Consider the following 16,304-nt stretch of genomic DNA (forward strand, 5'->3'; position numbering starts at 1 on the left):
TGGTAGAGCAGCTAGAACTAGAGTTTGAATATCCTCCCTCCCAATCCAAAAAAGAACCAGAGGCCTAGGAGGAATTCCCAGCAGCATCTGTGCTCCTGTAGCCTGGCAGAGATGGGTCCATGGGGAGCTGCATCTCCAATCTCCAACAGGCCCTCCTGCAGGGATGGGAAGATGGTGCTAGGAATGCAGGAACACCTCTGGTGAACGCTTCTCCTGATTCTGGGTTAGAGTGAGTGTTTGGGGCAACAACTAAGGCTTCAATCTCCTCCTCAGGCCCCAAACCAGCCAGGACCCCACCTCTGACACCCTTTTGACTAGAATCCAAGGCCCCCCCCGAAACTAAGGACCAGTTTCTCTTTCTCCTCAAATCTAAGAGGTGCTCTTGGGCCAGAAGCCCTCACAAGGTCTCAGAGCAGCCCTGCACGTTCTCATGGCCGAGGTCCAGAGATAATATTGTTCCAGGCGTATTACTCCACCCGACATGCTGGAAGTCAAAGCTGGCAACTCTCTCCAGTCTCCGAGGCAAAGGGAGCAGTTGCACAGGCGTGGGCCCGAAGGAAAATAAGGCTGCAGGTTAGACTTGGATTGAATTCCAAGAGAAACAAAGAGGCCCCAGCAGGGAACTGGGATTGTCTGGGCAGAGGATGCCTCTTTGTGTTGGATCAAAATGGGAGACAAGACAGACTCAAGGTCACAGGGCTAATTAGTGGTGGGGTAAGGACCAGAATCCCAAATCCGTGGGGGAAATATGATACCTGTGGGGAATTCCCAGGTCATGCCTCACCTGGCCCAGGGTGGGAGAGATCAGAGTGCCGTACAAACATAAGGAATTAACAATTGATTATTATTCCCTCCTTTAAAGAATGAGTGGCTTCCAGAAATGTTGGCCACAAATAGCAGTGGCCCTTTTTGGGGCTCTTACAACGTGTCAGGAGTTAAACAGATGGCATCACTCAACACACACAACGAACGTCATTTTACTGCTGGGGGGTGTGGGTGTCAGGCAGCTTGCCCACAGTTACACAGCTTGTAAGTGGTAAGCTGGGATCACACCGGGCAGCCTGATTCCAAAGACTGAATCTTCCCACTGCACTACATTACTTCCTGCTTCATGAGGTGGTTTAGGGAGGCTTTGGAGTTTGGCTGCTGGAGTTTGTATTATATGACTCTAAATAAGTTCATTAATCTTTCTTGCCTCCGTTTCCTCATTTGTAAAGTGGAAGGAAGAACGCTGGCTACCTCTGTGAAAATTAAATGAGTTAATTCTTTAAGAGCTGTTAGCCGAGTGCCAGGCAAATAAGAGAGCATCAGGTTTAGCAATTATTATAGTGCTGCACAATATACGCACATTTCTGTTAACCGAGTTGTATTTTCCATCCAGCTTCCCTTAACAAATGGGAAAATCACTGCAAGCAGAAAAGCATGGATCTGTGATACATTGTTAAGCATACAAAAGATGCAGGAAAGCTTTTCTTTAATGATGTACTTAAAGGAATATGGCAAGTTTTCAATCTGTTTGAAACAAGCCAAAAGCATCTCTTCTGTCGTTAATCTAAAGGCGCGTCTCTCCACACTGCATTCACTGCCAGGGGGATGTGTAACTAATAGTGGGTTTGCTTTTTTTTTTTTTTAACATCTTTATTGGAGTATAATTGCTTTACAATGGAGTGTTAGTTTCTGCTTTATAACAAAGTGAGTCAGTTATACGTATACATATGTCCCCATATCTCTTCCCTCTTGCATCTCCCTCCCACCCTCCCTATCCCACCCCTCTAGGTGGTCACAAAGCACCGAGCTGATCTCCCTGTGCTATGCGGCTGCTTCCCACTAGCTATCTATTTTACTTTTGGTAGTGTATATATGTCCATGCCACTCTCTCACTTTGTCCCAGCTTACCCTTCCCCCTCCCCATATCCTCAGGTCCATTCTCTAGTAGGTCTGCATCTTTATTCCTGTCTTGCCCCTAGGTTCTTCATGACCTTTTTTTTTTTTTTAGATTCCATATATATGTGTTAGCATATGGTATTTGTTTTTCTCTTTCTGACTTACTTCACTCTGTATGACAGTCTCTAGCTCCATCCACCTCACTACAAATAACTCAGTTTCATTCCTTTTTATGGCTGAGTAATATTCCATTGTATATATGTGCCACATCTTCTTTATCCATTCATCTGTTGATGGACACTTCGGTTGCTTCCATGTCCTGGCTATTGTAAATAGAGCTGCAATGAACATTTTGGTATAGATGCTACCAGAAAACTACTAGAGCTAATCAATGAATTTGGTAAAGTAGCGGGATACAAAATTAATGCACAGAAATCTCTTGCATTCCGATACACTAATGATGAAAAATCTGAAAGTGAAATTAAGAAAACACTCCCATTTACCATTGCAGCAAAAAGAATAAAACATCTAGGAATAAACCTACCTATGGGTTTGCTTTTGAGAGGTGAGGCTACAGCCCCTTCGAGCACAGGCTGCAGTGGGCAGTCGCCAGGCTTCCCTCTCTCTGCATCAGGCTATTCCAGGTAAGCCTTTCACTCTAGAGCTAGAACATTCTCTGTCGAAGCTGCAGTTGTATGTTGTGTTTTTCTAGGCAGTGAGCATTTGGCAGCCATGTGCTTACTTAGCTAAGAGTTTCGGGGATCGCCAGAAGGCGTGTTTATCTGACATTCTTTTGTCAGTCTTTTACGCTAATGAGGACCACGCTTTAAAGAGAAGGTACCCACGTATGTACTCATGTTTGTCCACGGGCATGTCCCTGGTTTGAGAGGGGCCTCCTGGGCCCTGCGCTGAACCCAAGTTTTACCCAAGTCCTCCTGGATCTGCCTTGATTCTGTGCTGTGTCTGGGGTAGGGGTCAGTGGTGAACCGTCACAGGGCCATTCAAGTTCTTTGTCAGCTCTCCTAAATCTTCGTATTTGAAGGCTCCACTCCGCATCATAGCAAACATGTTTAAATACACCCTCGGCATATACAATTTTGTGTTATAAAATATTCAAATTTTAATAATTGCTTTTGAAAATATTTGACTATCAGCAACTCATTGGATTATGATTAGCTGTGATTACTGGACAATTTCAGACATGTTTGGAATTATTCGAAAGCAAGGAAATCTAACCTACAATATTTTTCAAGTGTAATGAAACTTTCATGAATTGAAAATCTGATCAATGAAGGGAGTTGATCTGTGTCATGCATAGTGTTCAGTGGATTAAAGGGCCAGCCCCTCCCCCTTGAGAACTCTCCGAACTCCCTCCCTAGGGTCTCCCTTCAGGCTCAGGCCAGAGCTCTGTGCACAAAAGGGACTGCCGTGAGCCACTGGCTGTGGAGATCAGACCCAATGACCTTGGAATCCGGAAGGAAAAGTCTACCACTATGTGTGAAACAATGCAGTTTACTGAAGATACAGAACAGAGAATTCTTATCTTAGTGCCAAGAAAGGATCAAGCACTGCTCTAGAGAAATCAAAGCATCAGCAGGAGATTGGCGGGGGGAGGGGGGCAGCGGCCGGGGCTTGGCTACAAGGCTTGGGAGCCGGCTGTGCACAGGGCTGGCTGGGGCTCTCCATAAGGCAGTGGAACATGTGGCTGGCGTGGGGCTCCCTGAGGGGTGAGGGCGGTGACAAGGCCCAGCTCCTGGGCACTGCCCCGCGGCTCGGCCTTATCAATGGGAGTAGATGGTTTTTCAGCCAGATCATCCTTCCCAGCAAATTCTGAGCTGCGATGCCAGCCGTCTGGGCGGGTGGGGCTCCGGGGCGCAGGTCAGAAGCTACGTTGGGAAAGAGTCCCACGGGGGTGTGAAAGGGCGTGCAGAGCTGGGGTGTGAAGGAGTCTGGTGGGTCCGGGACACCTCGGGCGCCTCATTCAGAATTTGTGGTGGGACCGCAGGCTCTGGGAGGAGCTCAGTGTGACCCGGACCGAGCTGCTGCTGCCACCCCCGCTGACGGCGCGGGAGCCCCCGGAAATGGAGAAGCCCCGGCGCACAGCGGAACCCCCGCCTGAGCCCAGGCGTCCGCCCCCGCTACCCAGACCCCCAGATACTCAGGCCTCCGCGACCCCCAACTCCTCCTCGCAGGGCTCCGCTGCCGCCACCGCCGCTGCTGCTGGTGTTGGGGACCATCTCTGGGGTCAGCTAGCTTCTGGGACGTCGGTCCAGCCCGCCCACAGTCCGGGAGCTGCTCCCCTCTGCCCACCTGTCTTCCCTGGGTACCGCCCACTGAGATTTTGCGGAGGGGGCAGAGGGCAGGCCTCAAGAGGGGCAGGGGAGGTTGGCCTCCCCGGCCACTACCCTACAGCTCTTCCCAGCCTGCAGATAGGATGATCTCCCACCAGCTCTGGCCCACGGTCCCCACGGTTTGAGAAACATTATCCCACAGCATCCAGCCCCTTTCCAGAGAAGGAACCCCATACTCACCAATGCTCACAGAGCTCTGGCCCTCCCCAAACATCCTGTTGGGGAAGACCAGACCTCAGTGTTGGTGATCTGTGCCAAAGCCTCCTTTCCCTAAATGCACCTTGCTTAGGTCAACAGCAATGAAAGCCTTGGCCCGCGCAACTCCTTCCTGATTGATGCTGAAAATGAGAAATAGGTGCTCAAAAGGCCATGATACGCGTTTCTCTTTCTGTTGGGTAAGGTTGGACTTAAATCGTTACCCTTCCCACTAACATTCCCCAGAGAGGAACAGAGCAGAGGGTTGTTCTTATGCCTACCCATCCTCTCCCCACTCCTCAGGAGCCTATATAATAAACACTATTTGAACTGACAAGGGCCAGAGCCCTATAACCAAGTACCAGCCTACAGGAACGCACTCTTCAGAAACCTACAGTTAAGGCAATAATAAAGAAATAACCTAGAAATAGTATTTATGTATATGAGTCCTCCTCTTTGCAGACATGTGTTTTACAGCTAAAACATGAGGCATAAAGGATGGGGAAATCTATCCAAAGTCAGTTTCTGGTGGCGTCACTATTGCACAGAAAACGCAGTTCTCCTGGAGGATTGGCAGCATCTCGAAGCCCTTAAAAGGAGGGGGCTGGGCCTGCGGAGGGATACTGCCACCTCCAGCAATGCGCGCATGCCCACACACAGTACCTGGCAGCAGGCTCAGGCGAGAAAGCCACCAGGCCTCCGGGCCTCCTGGGAACCAGAGGGACTCCAAACTAACCTGCACTCCTCACCCTCCAGGAGGGTCCGGTAGGTGGCGATCTCGATGTCCAGGGCCAGCTTGACGTTCATCAGCTCCTGGAACTCCTTCAGCTGCCGTGCCAGGTCCTGCTTGGCCTGCTGCAGGGCGGCCTTGAGGTCCTGAAGCTTGGCATTTGTGTCCTTGAGGCCCACTTCCCCACACTGCTCTGCATCAATGATGGCCATCTACAAGCTGGCATTCTGGGTGTGAGGGACTGGGAGTCCAGTTTAGGTTCAAGTGCATTCATTGAGGGCCTGCCTGTGTGCTTGGTGCTTCCACGTGGATCACCCATGTTGGAAACTTCAGCCCAAGAAGGTAAAGCCTGGGCCTCAATCGAGATCCTAGCGCATCAAGCGGGATTAGCAGCATCTGGCCTCAAGGATCTAGCCCAGCTCAGGAGAGTCAGACTCCTCCTATACCTCTCTCCTCTCTGAGACTATCTTCTGAAAACCCTCCTCCTCCAGGAAGTCTTCCTGAATTATCCGAGAAACTGTCTCTCTCTGCCCTAACCCAACTAGATGTGAGCTGCTTTGGTTATTCTCCCAATTTGGTCTTCACACAATCAGCTTCTTTCCCCGACCTCCCTAATCGTGTCTGAACTCAGTTATTTCTGGCCCACATCAGCCTCCAGTCTCCAAGCAGGCAGGACCCGGGTCCACATACCATAGCCCAGAACCACGCCCCTTCAATCTTAGTGTGCGTGAGGCTGGGGCATGAGTGCTGAGCCCCGATTTTACCGTGCAAGCATCAGCCCACAGTCTCAGGTGGGTGCTCCTCCTCCTCCTTCCCACCTGCTTCTTGACACTCTCGCTCTCAGCCCGCAGCCTCTGGATCATTCTGTGGAGCTCTGAGATCTCACTCTTGGTGCTCTTCAGGTCATCCCCGTGCTTGTTGGCCGTGGTCTACAGCTCACCCAACTGTGTTCGAAAAGAGTCACACGTTCAGAAAGCCAGCAGGGCCTTGCAGGTCCCCTAATCCAACACCTTCGTGTCACAAACAGGAAAACTAAAACAGACGTGTGGCCTGTGCGAGATCACCCAGCTGGAGGAAGCAGGTGCTCTGTCCCCTGCATCAGGGAGACGTCTTCCAGTACAATCACTGCTGTTTTTTTGAGCATCCACTTTGCCCCAAGCCCCGTGCTTTACCTCATCGAACCTCACAACTCCCTGACAAGAAAGGCATTATTATCCCCATCTTACACATGGGAAAACTGAGGCACAGATTGCTTGAGTACCATGACTAAACTCACCCAGCTGTGGAGTGAGAGGGATGGAGCATGAATGCAAACATTTCAGATGCTGGAGCCGCCTCTTACCCAGCAGGCTATACTTCCTTGGGCAGAAAAGCCGGAACAGTCTGATGATGTTTAAGGGCTAGCTGGTGCCCATTCAGATTTGGGGATCGAGGGGAGGCGTACAGAATTCCTTGTGTCTGTCCTCTAACTTTGCTCAATCTCCCTCTCCCTCCCCCCACTTCCTTCCAGACACTGGCTTCAACCCCTCAGTGTGATCAGATCAGAATCACACAAGACAGGGCCCAGTTTGGTGCAAGAGAAATGAAAGTGTCTCCAACAATAAAGGAAATGCAACCAGAGGGATTTAGGTTAAGGATTTCTCAACCTTGGCACTACTGACGTTTCGGACAGAATACTTTTTTGTTTGGGGGGAGGGGGTGTCTCATGCATTATAGGACGTTTAGCAGCATCCTTGGCCTCTACCCACTAGACTCCAGTAGCACCCCACCCCCACCCCTAGGTGTGATGACAAAAACTGTCTGCACACATTGCCAAATGTCTCCTGGGGGAAAAGCATACCTTCCCATCCAGTTGAGAAGCACCAGGTTAGAGCAAAGTCAGAGCTCTCTGATTAGGAAGGCAGATGTCTGTTGGCAAGACCAGCCCAGTGGGAAGGGGAGGAGCTCCCATACTGGAGATGCAGAGAAGAATGACTCTGGGGCAGGCTCTGCCCTCCTGGGTCGCCTGTCCAGCTAGGTCGATGGGGGAGACAAGATTTTCCAAGGCTACGTGATGGTGTCACCCATCTTGGTCTGGTACAGGGCCTCGGCCTCGGCCTTGCTGCTCTGGGCGATGGCCTCGTACTGGGAGTGGACCTCGGCCATGATGCAGCGGTTGTTTTGCATGGAGAGAACTACGGAGGTGTCACGTGTGTCTGACTGCATCTGGGACAGCTCCTGCAGAGCCAGACAGACACGCCCCCTCCTGAGCTCCCCAGAGGACGAGAGCCACCAGCTCGGGAGGGAGGGCTCTGGACTGACTGAGGGACAAGTGGGAAGGTATCAGTTTTGTCAGAAGGACAGATAGGACTCAAACTCCTACTGCTGAACATTTTTCTCTAGGAGACGGGAGGCAGGTGGGTCACAAGGCTTGGGGATGCAGAGCAGACTTAGAGCATCGTAGAGGGCCTTCAGGAAGTTGAGCTCATCTGTCACACTGTCCACCTTGGCCTCCAGTTCCACTTTGGTCATGTAGGCAGCATCAGTGTCCTGGGAGAGAATTCAATATGGTCCCCTCTAACCTGTGGAAGGAGCAGGAGGAAGGGGGCACAGGGGCCGGCCCCATGGGAGCTCCCACTCGGGGGAAATGAGACACCCGTCCGGGCACAGGCAGACCTGGCCTAACGTTACCAAATAGACTATCTTGCAGGCTGGGCTGGAAAACACCTCTTGGAAAATAGCAAAAGAGGCTATGAGGGTGGGCTGAGGCCAGGGCCATTATAGACCAGGTGAGGAGAATTTGTAAGAAGGGTCTGGGGGAGAATCTAAATTTGCAGCACTCAAAGCCTCTCTTTAAATTGCTCCTGGGTACACACTACTATATATAAAATAGATGACTAACAAGGAACTACTGTATAGCACAGGGAACTCTACTCAGTACTCTGTAATGGCCTATATGGGGAAATAATCTTAAAAAGAGTGGATATATGTATATGTATAACTGGTTCACTTTGCTGTACACCTGAAACTAACACAATATTGTAAATCAATTAGACTCCAATAAAAACTTTTTTTAAAAGATTGCTCCTGGGAATACACTCCAGAAAAAAAAAAAAAAAAAAAAAAAAAAACCTATTCCTTCTCTTCATCCACTTTCTATTCACAACTCAAGGCCTAATGGGATTCATAACTCACATGCCCATGAGGGAGCCAAATGGCAAAGGCTGTTGAACCCTTCAGACCGTCCTCCTGGGAGGGGAGCTGCCGGTCCCTGAACTACCAGGCCTGAACCATCCTGGCCTGCTAGTGGGGGACTCCCTCCCTGACCCTCCCTCACCCACGTGGCCTGAAGGAGACCCTCAAAGTAGGAGGACTGGACTTCACCTCCCCTCAGCCTCTCAACATTCTGTTCAGCTGGGCTCTGGGGTGGGAGGTGGGGGAAGGACCCTTCAACTTCTTCAAGACAACGAAGTCGTTCTCTGCCACTGTGCACTTGTTGATCTCCTCTTCGTATCTGTGAGAAAAGAGTCGCTTTCTGGCCCACTTTCCCCAGGAGGTCACCATGGCCCCAGAGCTCTTCCCATGAGTAACAAGCACTCAGGGCTTCCTGTCCGGCCGTTTAGTTCGAGGCCTGGGTCCTTGTGATGCACCACCTTCCAGGTTCAGGTGAGACCTGGTTTTTCTACAGGCTTCACTGAGCCCTATGTGCCCTCGTGGGGGAAGGGCCTGGGGTCAACTCTATGTACAGCAAGTACAGTAACACCATGGGCTCTCAATAGATACTTCTTTTTTTTTTAATGAGGGGATTTATTTTTTTTTTTTTGGCTGCTCCACACAGCTTGTGGGATCTCAGTTCCCCAACCAGGGATTGAACCTGGGCCATGGCAGTGAAAGAGCTGAATCCTAGCCACTAGGCCACCAGGGAACTCCCAGATACTTCTTGAATTAATGAAAGCCAAGAATGGTCACTAAGAATGTGCCAGGTCTTGTTCTGTGAATGATGTTTGTATTAACTCATTCAATCCTCACTACAATCAATAGAGTAAATACTATCACTGTATCCATTTTACAGATGAGGAGACTGAGGCTCGAAGAATCTAAGGAATTAGTTCAAGATCACAGAGCTGATAAGTGGCACGATAGACCTTGACCAAGGCACTTGGACCCCAAAGACTGTACTCTTAACTATAAAGTAAGTTGCTTCTCATTTACAAGTCTACTGACAAGAGAAATAAAACTCGTATTTGGAGGGGAACTTGAAGATGATCTAGTCCAGGGAGGATAGAGGGTGTTCTCTGAGTTTACATGGTTTGTGAATGAACTTCAGTGTGTCTTGGAACACCCCACACACACAAACTTACATGTATATACCTTTTCATTAAATTCCCGAGAGGGTTTCTGCCCCAAACAAACCATGAGCCACTATTTTAAAGACTGGGATATTGAAAGTTGGAGAAGGTGGGGGTAAGTTCCCACCAGCTTGCAGCCAGCTGGGACAGAGCTGCCCCCTCCCACCTTCCAGCCCACCCTCCCCCCAACCCCCCGCAGGACTGGGCAGAATGCACCTCTTCTTTTTTTTTTTTCTTTTTTTAATTAATTCATTTATTTATTTATGGCTGTGTTGGGTCTTCATTTCTATGCGAGGGCTTTCTCTAGTTGCGGCGAGCGGGGGCCACTCTTCATCGCGGTGCGCGGGCCTCTCACTATCGCGGCCTCTCTTGTTGCAGAGCACAGGCTCCAGACACGCAGGCTCAGCAATTGTGGCTCACGGGCCCAGTTGCTCCGCGGCATGTGGGATCTTCCCAGACCAGGGCTCGAACCCGTGTCCCCTGCATTGGCAGGCAGACTCTCAACCACTGCGCCACCAGGGAAGCCCCCGCACCTCTTCTTGAAGTCCTCCACCGTCTCCTCCACGCTCCTCAGTTCCTCATGCAGCTTGTCCTTCTCAACGTGCAGCCCATCCAGAAAGGCCCTTAGGCTGCTGATGTAGTTCTCAAAAAAAGGCTCCGGTTTGCAGTTGTCGGTGTTAGGGCCAGAGTCCTGCTCCTGCAGGAGGCTCCACTTGGTCTGCAGGACCTTGTTCTGCTGCTCCAGGAAACGCACCTGCCGTCCAATAAGAAAAGAGCATCAGGGAGCTGTCTGCAGCCAGCTCCAATCTTGGATGACTTCCCAGGGGTCTCCCCATCTCTCCTGCGGGGCTGCATTTTGTATGCTGCAATAGTTCAGTGCTAACCCCGTGTGGATAGCAGCATCGGTGTCATGCAAGGGAGGAAGAGCCCTACTGTGCAGATAAGGAAACCGAAGCCCAGAATAACCAAGGTCGCACGGCAAGTTAGTAAGAAAACAGAACTGAGGTTTCCTGATACCTAGGCTGGATGATCTTCCCACTGTATCATTCCTTCATTCATTCATTCACATTCCTCAATCATTTAGTACTCGACAAATAGCAGGAGATCTGACAGCCTACAGCAGATGCAGTCTCCAGGAAGAGGTTTACAGTACGTCTGGGTGCCCTGCACTAAGGTGGGAAATAGAGAAAACCATAGAGAAGTGGCTCTTGAGCAGCCCTAGTCCCGGGAACAAGGGTCCAGATGCCTCTAGGTCGGGTCAGCCACCACTGCCAAGCCTGCTTAAATGTAAGTCTCAGTTGCATTTAAATTGAACCACTGGCTAAAGATGTCTCAGACTTTCATTTCTGTACACAAGCTCAAGGCCAACTGTATAAACAGGTGGAGTAAACATCAATCAACTGGCCATTCAACAAATGTTTGCACGGCACCAAGCATGTGCCAGGCCTTATGCTTGCCAAAACCTGGGACCCCCTTTAAGGATGATGAGAGCTGCTGCTGAGAAGGCCTTGGGTAGTGAAACCCACCTTCTGGGGAGAGCGGCATTTTCACATCAATTTCTACCTTTCTGTGAATAATTTTTCTGGACACCCAGGTGTCTGCTGGGAACTAGCAGGTCACTAGACTTTGAAGAGTTTCACCTCTACAAAGTCTGATATTCCAACATTAAGATCAACTTCGCCTTCAGTTTTGCCCAGGACTCCTATGTATGGTGAGGTGACCGCCCACCCCCGCCACCCAAAGAGTCCCTACAAACCCTTTCTTTAAGACCTGGTACTATCCCACAGTCACAAAGAGATCTCCTCACATCATACTCAACAGTACTGCTGAAACCCTCAGTTAGCAGCTGACCAAGCCTGAATACCCTCTAGTCACCACAACGATTGTCATAGTATCCCCTGCATGGAGTACCCATAGCACAGAAATCCCTCTAAAACATCGCTTCAGCCTAACCCACACACGGACACATGTATACAAATGTCAGTGACCTCAACTTTCACACCTCTTCCCACTGAAGTCTTCCTGCGAGACCCACCCAGGAGGAGGTACCCCTCACCCTTACCCCATCCCACCCCCCAAAACTCTCTGCACCCCTCTCCTTAGGTTGATGGCACATTAACTCATCCCTCAGGTAAATATCCAGCTTTGGGAGAGCTGGCTTCGCTTTCAAAAAGGAGCAGCTCACATATCCCCTGCAACAGAGAAGGGGAATTCTGTTTTGGGTACAGAGGGCAGCAGTCAGGGGACACTCACGATGGCAACAATCCTGCAGTGCCTCTGGCGAGCTGCAGTGATGGGTCATATGGAGGGGACAGTATCTCCGTCCAGTAAGGGACTGAGATCTTTTCATCATCTACCCCAGAGGGCTGGAGGTAAAGGATGAACCCACTAGTCTTTCCTCAGATGCAAAAGGAGAAGAGGAAAAAGAAACCAACCCAGGTAGGTAAGATTTTCTCACTGTCCAGCTGTCCCAAGTTGGGCTCACCTTGTCGGTGAAGGAGGCAGACTTGTTTGTTGAGGGTCTTGATCTGCTCTCATTCCTGGGCCTTTACTTGCACAATCTGGGGGTCAGACTTCACATTGAGGGGCTGCAGGAGGCTCTGGTTGACAGTCACTTCCTGGATTCCCCCAGGGAAACCACCTGGACCACCAGGACCACCAAAGCCACTAGGGCCACCAAAGCCACCAGGGCCACCAAAGCCACCCAAGCCTCCAGCTCCTCCTCCAAAGCCCCCAGCTCTTCCACCAAAGCCCCCACCTATCCCTCTTCCACCACCTCCAAAACCACTGCCCCCTAAACATTCCCACTGGTGCCCCCAAACCCTCCAGCTCGGGTGCAGCCTCCAGCCGTGCTGATGGAGAACTTCTTGTTCCCCCGAGGTGCTAGAGACTCCTGCTGCCGAAGCCCCCTCCCATCATGGCACAGGCGGCAGGCCCACCGCCACCCCCGCCAAAGCGGGAGGCCGAGGAGGACTTGGTGGAGGTGACCCGGCTCCGGCCTGCCACCACGGCTGAGTGCCCGCTGAAGCCCTGGTGGCGGCCCCCACTGGAAGACCTGCAGGACTGCTGGCTGTAGCTGGCCTGGCGACTCATGGTGGACAGCAAAGTATTCCAAAGGGAGGGTGGACCCAGAAGGCAGGAGGAAACTCAGAGACCTTCTGAAGCTCTGGGCCAGGGGTGGCTCTTATATAGGGCTGGGGAGCTTGGCTGGCTGATGGTGCCAGCCAACTAACTGAGGTATTATCAGCTTTGGTTTGCCTGGCAGCAAGAGGTCGAGTCCAAAACTCGAAACACACCTTGGTAATCACCCCAGATTTCCAAATTGCTTTGCCTTCCCAGGGTTACTCATCTGAAGTAAGCTTCAGCTGGGAGAGGGGTCATCCTGCAGGGCTGGACACAGCCCCTAATCCCCGAGAGACTTACACTCCCATCCTGAGAGTGACAGGTCCGCGTTTCTCTACCTCTCCTGCATCCCCATGGCCACTCTGCCAACGCATCAAGCCTCAGCAGGTTATGGGATGGGTGCAGAGCCCCACTGAGGACCTGTACGGAGAAGGGAGAAGAAGGGAGAGGGCTGGGAAGAAGAAAGACAGATGAGGAGATGGAAGATGCAAGAGTGAGAGAAAGTAGAGCATCCCTCTGGGGCTCTGGCCATCCAGGCAGGAGAAGGTACACATCTGAATCACACAAGAGGATGCGTTCTTGACCACAAGGATCTCAGATGGAGAGCTGGGGGGCAGGGGGACGGCTCAGTCTGAGAAGGAGAGGGATGTGCAGTGGAGTGAGAGGAAGTACAGACCATAGCCAAGGACTTCGAGACAAGGAGCAGAAAGGGAGGGGAGCATGTGGGGAAGGGAAAGCTGGAGGAAGGCCATTCCAGGCAGGAAGAGGGTGCAGACCACCTGGTCCAGTCCAGGGAGACCACCAGCCTTTCTCTTCCGAGCTCACATTAGGGAAATGAATCCAGGATTTCTAATCTCTCCTCTTTGATATAGGACAGACACCACCTTCACCATCTAGGAAGCTTGGGTCCCTTCCCAGGAACATTTTAGAAGGATGGCTATAAATAACCTCCATCTGCAGCTGAGCAGTGGCCATTTAACTTGACTCAGACCATAGGCGAGTGAAGGTTCTCTCCATCATAACTTTTCTAAAATATATTTTTGTTTATCATCACGATGTATACAATAGGGCTAATTACTTCCAAACACATCATGATCTAGGAGTAGATTTTTTTCCTAATATTCTTTGCATTGCTCTTTATTCCATAGTAGAAACAAAAGTTTCAGGTAGCTTTTGATTCAGTGAACATATCATCAGTATTTCCCACTATCCTGTTGTATTCTTGCCTCTCATCTCTGATTCCTTTTTCCAGGACACACTAAAAAAAAAAATTTGACTAAAATCCATGAAGTTTACAGAAGCTTCATTTAATCTTCTAATTTCCCTTTTCTTACCACCATCAAGGTTCTAAAAAAAAAGAAGAAGAAGAAGAAAAAGAATGATGGCTATTCTTAAGGTTGTTGAGAGGATAATTATGAGAAAAACAAACTGTCATGTCACTTGTCATGTGTGTTACGAATGTTTAATCACTTTTACAACACTTGCCTCCTACTTCCCTTCATCAGCAAAGACCAGTCTTGATGATTCTGATCCTGACAGCAAACCCACAGGCACTCTCTGGAAAATGAGTCTTTACAGAGCCCATCCCCCTTGTAAATGAGCCTTCCTTTTCCTCTTCCAATTTGACCTCCCATGTCCTCAGATATCTGTTCCTCCAAGAATCCTCCCTCACTTATCTCACCCGTCCCCTTTGTTCACCCCCTCACCTTCTGGTTGCTGGGCACCTACGCTTTCAACCAGGAGTTCAGGGAAATTGCTCCCCTACAAGGTAACTAGGGATAGAGCCAGTTTAAACCAGTGACCCATCAAACCTTGGAGCCGTTCCAGAGACTGTGCTCCTGTTCCCTTCAAGCACACAAGTCACAAAGACCTTCAAGTCAAGCGGGCTAGCAAAGTGTGGACAAGTGGAGGTTCTGCCTGATCTAGGTCTCCCTGCCCCAGAATTCAGGGTCCTCGAACTATCAGACTTTCTAGACACATACACACACACACACACACAAACACACAGGAGCAAAACACAACACATGTACCGTGCATTCACAGTGACCACACATACATGTATACATACTCACAAAACCACGCACACACGTGCACACACACACACATGCCGACACACCCTCATCATGGTTCCCTGCTCAGCACTCTCTTCCCCATGAAGCCCCTTTATGTCACAGCTGGGCATTGCCCTCCTTGCCTTCAAAACCTCATTGCCGGTCTCATTCTCCCATGGCCCTGACTCTTGCCCAAAGCATCTCACTAATCTGAAAAACCAAGATATAGCAACTGGGTCCAAATAGGGGAGGAGACTGAGAGTTAGTCAGCCCAGGTCCTATCCTGACTCAGCCACTACTGGAGTCTTCTCTTTCCTGCTCAGCTCCCTCCTCTGCACGAGGAGGGCGGCACACCTGAGCCGGGGGTTCCCACCGGACCTACTGAAGCCCCGGTGTTCAAAGGAGGGGTGGGGGCAGGAGGACAGGGCAGCCGCAGGCAGTGCTCCAGTGTCATTGCTGTCGCCGCCTCAGCCCACTGACATCCATGAAGCTGAGGATAGTCCGCCTGGGGAAAGTGGACAGAGGGTGGCTTTGCGGCTGTGGTTGGGAAAGGGGGGCTTTAACAACACAGCACATAAAGCCGCCCTCGTTGCCGACACGTGAAGCTGATCCTGACTCCAAAATCCAAATAGTGCTTTTGCTTCCAAGCATGGCTGATGCCTTCACCAAAAGAGACCCTGGGAACAAGGGAGGAAATGCCCTGCCCTGTCTTCCTGCCCCCACTTGCCGTTCTTTTTCAGTGCATGCTATTAAAGGGAAACACTTCAGAACTAGGAGCTGGCTTCCACCCCGTGGCAGCTGCCAATGTCCTGGCCCCATCTGAATATGCTGAGAAGTCACTTCGCATTTTAAACATTTGGGACTAACGGGGGCCCATCCCAAATCCCTCCTTCCTGGCCAATACCCCTGCTAATCCCCACACCCAAGACTATAAAAGCCCAGCTTCTCTCCTCTGCTGCCTCTTAGGGAGAGAAACAGAGTGCTGCTGTCCAGGGAGTCGTCACCACTGGAAGTAGCCCAGATGGGCCTTTCTGGGAGATGAGGGCACGGGCGTCTCAGGAGAGACACGGGGCCCTACACCCGCTCCTCTCCATGCCATGGCTGTGTCTCCCAGGCCGGCACCATGAACAAGGCCGCCTCTGCCTTGGGGAAGCTGGGCCCTCACTGGGGGAACTAGGGAGACAGAGGAGCCATTGCTCCTGCCCACAGGCAACCTCGGCTTCTCTGGGGACCAGGGCACTCCGATGCAGGTACTCAGGGCTAAGGACAGGCTTGGCAACACATGGCACAGCAGCTGGCACGTGATGCTGAGCGGGGACAGCAGGTGGGAAAGGGCTGAAGAGGGAGAAGCTTGTGGGGCTGCATCAGGATGGGGGACCCTGGGCCGGGAGGCATTGTAGGGAGGGCAGGGTGGAGGGCTCAGCTCTGGGGTCCTTCGCAGAGTCTGCCCTGGGGTCTGCAGTTGGAAGAACGCTGTTCTGTGAGGAGGCGCTCCTCCACGCCAGGTGAGCTCTGAGCCGGGTCTCCGCGATGAGGGGCCAGCCCCATGGCATCTGGAACTCGGGAAGGAAGGTCTTGGGCCTGGCAGCTGTAGCTTTGAACTTGGCTCAGCCGGGAAGCAGAGGGCCCTGAGGGACAGGGC

General features: G+C 51.2%; 1 pseudogene across 1 annotated transcript; it reads right to left on the reverse strand.

Moving 5' to 3' along the window:
* Positions 1 to 3,837: 3,837 nt before the first annotated feature.
* LOC309609288 (keratin, type II cytoskeletal 3-like) lies at positions 3,838 to 14,596 on the reverse strand (annotated as a pseudogene). Its single transcript has 9 exons — positions 11,974 to 14,596; positions 10,022 to 10,242; positions 8,593 to 8,653; positions 7,594 to 7,689; positions 7,211 to 7,377; positions 5,979 to 6,089; positions 5,167 to 5,387; positions 4,416 to 4,450; positions 3,838 to 4,123 (listed from the first exon to the last, which is right to left on the reverse strand). The product of its transcript is annotated as a keratin, type II cytoskeletal 3-like (transcript).
* Between the last annotated feature and the right edge of the window lie 1,708 nt (positions 14,597 to 16,304).

Source organism: Balaenoptera borealis (assembly GCF_965194805.1).
Source record: "Balaenoptera borealis genome assembly, chromosome: 13".
Taxonomy (NCBI): domain Eukaryota; kingdom Metazoa; phylum Chordata; class Mammalia; order Artiodactyla; family Balaenopteridae; genus Balaenoptera; species Balaenoptera borealis.